Below are 6,000 nucleotides of genomic sequence, written 5' to 3'. Positions count from 1 at the left end.
CAATTACTCTTCATGAATCCATACACGTTATTAGGGAACAAAATTAATCCACTAAAAAAAAGATTCAACTAAAATCTATAATGGAACACAGTCCTAATTACAGACCTCGAAAGATTCTCAGTGAACAGAACTAATGGAAAAATAGTTAAGTGAAGAGAATCTGGCAAAGTGACACAAAAACAATCTTCCCAACTGAGGGTCTCAAAGGGGCAAGGCCAGGATCAAAGTGAAGGCAGATGGAACACCGGGAGACGAGTCATTCTTCGGAAGGAGTGGCAGTGGTGAGGATTTGGGCTGAGTTTGCAGCACCGGTATTGACAAAAACGTACAAGGCAATCCTTTACTTTTTTGAGACTCTCTGTGGGGGGTTCAAGGGTATATGGGAAATTGCTTCAACTCACTTGCTACAGGGACACTGATCTCTTCCCTTGGCTGTTTTTCTGTTGGTTTCATTCACTGAAAATTATTAGAGATCTGCAATTAGGAGGGCTGTGTTCGATTATAGATTCCAGTTGAAAACTTTTTTAGTTGATTAATTTTTTCTCTAACAACATATATGTATTCAGATTTTCTCTTTCTTCTCCACCACTCTCCCTTGTCTCTTTCTTTTTCCTATCACTCTCACCATGCATCCCTTTCCATGGATTCTAGTTTTCCCTTGTGTTTCAAATTTGCTGTTTCTCTGAATTGCAGGTTTTCGAGGTAACATGAGCTGAGAACCAAGTGATTTTTCAAGTCTACAAGTGCATGCTTCTAGAGGTGTGAGAGAGCCTCTGCCAGGTCTCCAGGATAGCCTTCCTTCTGTTTGCTTTGGCTCACAAATTCCAAATTTTTTATTTAGAATTTCATTGAAATTTTAATGCTTCTAGTTCTGCTATGAAACTCGGGGTATCTATTGTTGTTACTTAAAAAATAGAAACACACTTGAGACTAAAAAGAATTGCCTTTTCATATCATTTTATTGCAGTGATTGATAAATAATTTTTTGAGAACCTTATACACTGAGTTCTCCAACAAATGGTTACAGAATCTAAGGGCATAACCAGTGAACTCATAGCTTTAAGAAGTGGAAAAAGACTGGTGAGAAACTGTCAAAGTCAGCATCTCATGGGCAAAACAATACCTCTGAAAGTCTTGTCAACTTTTGATAAAGCCTTTGAGAAAGTCTGACCAATAAATGTCAGTCTGAGACAATGTCTGCATGTCTGATCCCCAGGGCTGGCTCAAGGAATTGGTTTAACAAGGTTTACACTTAGTCTCTTTCTTGTGAACTTCCTGTTATTCACTCCCAAAGGAGAAGGACAAAGAGAGCGGTGACAAAAGACAATGTTGTCAGAAATGCAGCGGATTTCTTCAAGGGATAAGTGTGATAAATACAATCAGATAATCAAAGCATCCCTGAAAGGGAGTCCAAGGAGACAAAGTCACCATGCACTTGGTAGCTTGATAAAAAGTAATTGCTACTGAAATCTAGAGGGAACTAGAAAAATCTCCAAGCAAGAACATTCAAAGTCATCAGGGGGTTGATTTATTTCTGAATTAGGGGGTTTTGGTTTGAGCAATGAAGGGGATATTATTATGATCTCAGTGGGACCTCACAAATAACAGCGGGTGCTCTCCCAGTAAACAAAAGTTGCATTTCCGCAGGATTTATTGTCATGCTGGGGAACAGCTTTAACCAGTCTTCTCAGAGTCTCAGCTTGTCAGTGGTAGGAAAACTGAAGGACATCGGAGTAGAACTCCAGAAGTTTCCAGATAGAGCTTTTGAAGTGAGGAACTGAGGGGGATTGGGCAGAGGGCTAGTGACATAATTTCTATAGCATTGGCAGACACAAGAAAGGCTTTTGAAATATCAACTGTTATGATAATCAGACTGCCTGTTGGGGTGAAAGCATTATTTTCATCAGTACATTGATTTGTGGGCATTTCCTGAAGCCAGTGTTAAACTTTAGCTGTTTTATCACCATCTTGCCTTTATCAGACCAGAGCTTTCTAGAAGAGATTAGCAAGTCACGCGGGCATGGTTACAATTTTATTAGTTCATGTTTATACCTGGTTGTCAGACTATGATTTTAATGGGAATAAATAGTATTTTAAACTGGGAAGTTTATAGTAGTAAAACAATTTAATCAAATCTGCAGTCTTAAATAGGAATAAAGACCAGTATAACTGGAGAGCTCTAAAATTTGCCCCGTGTATGATTTTAATATTGCCAAAGAAGCTCAAAAATTCATTTCTAGCAAATAGGGCATATATAAAATTAGTTACAATAATCAACCATTTAGGTACAAAGAAAATACTACTGTATTTCTAAAAATGTACATTATTTATAACCTAACTACATAGAGAATTATAAAATAGCTAAAGTTCTCTTTTCAAGCGATAAAAGACAAACACATTTTTAGTTAAAGACAAATATCAAAATTAATTGAAGCTACTATGATGGATAATTTTGGGTGTCAACTTGACTGCATCTAGAAGCAATTGAGACATAAATTGCAGGACATTTCTGCGAGGATTTTTCTTGATCAGATTATGATGCAGGAAGGTCCACCCTAAATATGGGCAGCACCTTCTGGTGGCGGCTGGATACAAAGACATGGAGGAAGAAAATTTGCGCTTTTAACTGCTTGTCCTCATTTTCCCTGGAAAGTTCATCTCTCCTGCTGCTAGGAATTCTAGGACACTCCTTCACAGAGTTTAGAACCCACTTCTGAGCAACTCCAGTGTAGACTGAAGACCAGGAGCTCTCCTGGACTTGACCAGGCCTTCAGCACCAGAAGGAGCCAATGAGACATTGAGGGTCCTGAACTGAACGGCTTGGGGCCTCTCCAGTGTGGGATAACCATAGTTGGACTCTTCAGACCACATACTGTAAGTCAGTCTAATAAATCCAAAATATAATATGCACACATGTATGTATGTATGTATGTATGTATGTATGTATGTATGTATGCATTTGTTCTATTAGTTCTCATCTTTTACAGACCCCTCCCCTTTATACAGAATCTTTTGCTAAGGCAGATTATGGTACCGAGAGTGGAGTAATTGCATGGTGGATCTGACCATGTTATTCTTCTCAGAAGCACTGTGGAATAATTTTGGAACCCTGGGATAGAGAATGGCAATGAGTGTACAGAGCTGAATGAACTTTTCTAGGGTCTTGGAAGACAAGAGCATTAAGAGACATGCCTACAATGGAGGACCGGCTTGCAAAGTTGCAGAGGGAGGCAAAGACTCTCTTAGAGCCCTTTATTTGATATTTCGGACTTAAGAGCTGTTCAATTAAAACCTTTGCTTTACTGGACAATAGATGCTGGTTAGCTGGGGCTGAGGAATCAGCTGTCATTAATATCAGGCCAACATTATTGAGAAGACATCTTTTGGGGAGTATTTCCTCATAGTCAGCACACAGAAGCTATGGTCCAGACAGAGCCCAGGCTTTATCTGATGTCAGTGGCGTTGTTTACATGGTACTGACATTAGAAGGATGGGGAATATGCCAGCGAATGGGTCATGAACTTTTCCTCCTTGCTTTCAGAGGGCCACTGAGGCCAGGCAATATGCGACACAACTCCAGGTATGAAGGGGACCCCCAGAGGTCATTATGCAAATGTGTGAAAGTGAATCCTGGCTTTCAGACCCAAAGATGTTAGAGATACCAGATCCTTGAAACATCTGCATACAGGACTGGAACCAGACCACAAGAGATAGAAAAGTTGGAGGGGCAGAGTCATGTACCCCTTGTTGATACTGGACATGGTGTGGCAAGATCTGAAATGTGCCCTGCTTGGGTGTGGCTTTGTTTTGTTTCTGTTTTCCTCACTATTCCTTCAATACTACCATTGGGAATGGTAATGTGTATTCTGTGCCCTGGTATAATGGAAGTGTGTAAGTTATAGGGTGCTAGAGTTAAGAAACAGCATTGAGTCTCAGAAGGAACTCTGGACATTTAAACAGTGTCACAACTGTTAAGACTATGGGACTTCTGACATATTAATGCGTTTTGATGTATTAAATGATCGTGAGCCTGTGGAGGCCAGAAGGTGGAATGAGGGGGCTTGAATGACCTTGCTTTCCATAGCCTCAGGTATCAGAACACTTGTTTCAGTTTGTGGTGCTGTTTGGGGAGGTTTAGGTGGAACAGTCTTTCTGGAAGCAAGATGTCACCATGGTGAGGGTTGGGCTTTGAGAGTTCATTGCCTTTTCCTACCTCCATCCTGCTATCTATGCTTCATGCTTCTGTTAAAGATGGGCTCTCTTGGTTTCTTGCTGTTGCAGCCATGATAAACTCTTATTCATCTGAAGTTATAAACCGAAATAAGTTCTTCCTTCTATAAGTTGCTGCAGTCATGGGATTTCACATCATAGCAACAGAAGAGTATTAATACAAAAGTAAGCAAACTCAGAGATCCTCCTGCCTCTGCTTTCCGAGTGCTGGTGTTAACGGCATGCACCACATCACCTGTGGCCAAAAATTGTATATTAAGTTGTACTCCATAGAGACTAGAGTTATGAGAAGGAAATGACTTTTTCATTCAATTAGAAAAGTTTGAACTACAACCACAAAACAAAACCAACAAAGCAAGAAACTAATTGGAATCAGATGTGGGTCAAGATAAAGAAGATGGGCAGAATCTAACAAAAGTTAGAGCACGCACAGTGTATCGAGGACACATAAAGGCTGCATCTGCTGAAAGCACTGCTTGAGGCTGAAGTTGTCTCTTATGCCTGGACCATAGTCCTTCTGAAGTACTGTATAAAAGTTTTAAGCTCGTAAGAGGTGCCTGTCTAAAAACTAATCTCTCATCCCTTTTCAAGGGTAAAAATACCAATAGTTTCAAGATCTCCAAACAGTAAATCATATAGACGAGTTTTCTCAGTTCTTAGGGATGGAAACAAAAAGTGACCCCACATGGCAGCCATTACCTCAAAAATAAAAATCAGGGTTGTCCCCAACTTTAAACAGGGGCGGTCGGGAAAGGAACCAAGGCAAAGTGAAGTGACTTCTCAAGCAGTAACAATTCTTTCCTTGGCAGCAGCCCCTCCAAGCAGAAACAAACCAAATAATAAAGAACACACAGCACCAGCTTGATTAAAATTGTTTGACTAGACTTCTTGTCTCAGGCTTTTCTTCATATTCTGTATAAGCCTGAAATTCTTCTACTACAGGGCCTACAATCTACTACAGGGCCTACAATCTTCCTCGTGTGGCCATACTGAAAATTCCTTTCTTGCATCATTACCACTTGACTCTGATGGACTCTCAAGGTGATAGATGACAGAATTTGGCTCTGAGGAGGCTAAAAATACTTTGATAAGATGCAAACATAGATATATTGTTATTTGCCATCAAACACTGTTGTAGTAAATAGAGCAGCGGGCTGTTTCCTGCCGCCTGGCTCCCGGCTAGTTTACCTGAAATAATTAAATGGAAACTGTATTCATTTAAACACTGCCTGGCCCATTATATCCAGCCTCTTCTTGGCTAACTCTCACATTTTGCTTTAACCCATATCTAGTAATCTGTGTATCACCATGGGGTCGTGGCTTACCGGGAAGATTCTAACCTATGTTCATCTCGGGGCCAGAGCTTCATGTCGTCTGCCTGACTTTGCTTCTTTCTCCCAGCATTCTGTTCATTCTACTCCACCTATTCTAAATCCTGCCCTATCAAAAAGCCAATGCAGTTTCTTTATTTAACCAATGAAAGTAACACATAGAAAGAAGGCCCTCCTACTCCACACTGTCTTCCAAAAAGATTTGAAACCCAATGGCTACAACAAACTGTAGGAACCGTCCAACTTTTACCCAATTCTCTCATCTTGGTGTCTACTAACAATGTAATACTTTCTGGAAAACAAAATAAAGCAAATAGTAAAATGCCCCTCACACCTTCTTTAGAAGCACATTTAAAAGAAAGGTAGCAGTGGGTCTTAAAAGATCTTGGAGGAAGTCACCAATTAAAAAGAAATCAAAACCAAACCCAGTAAAAATAAT

The sequence above is a fragment of the Myodes glareolus genome, chromosome 23 (genome assembly GCF_982192425.1).
Source record: "Myodes glareolus chromosome 23, mMyoGla1.1, whole genome shotgun sequence".
NCBI classification, from domain to species: domain Eukaryota; kingdom Metazoa; phylum Chordata; class Mammalia; order Rodentia; family Cricetidae; genus Myodes; species Myodes glareolus.
This window is presented reverse-complemented; position numbering follows the sequence as displayed.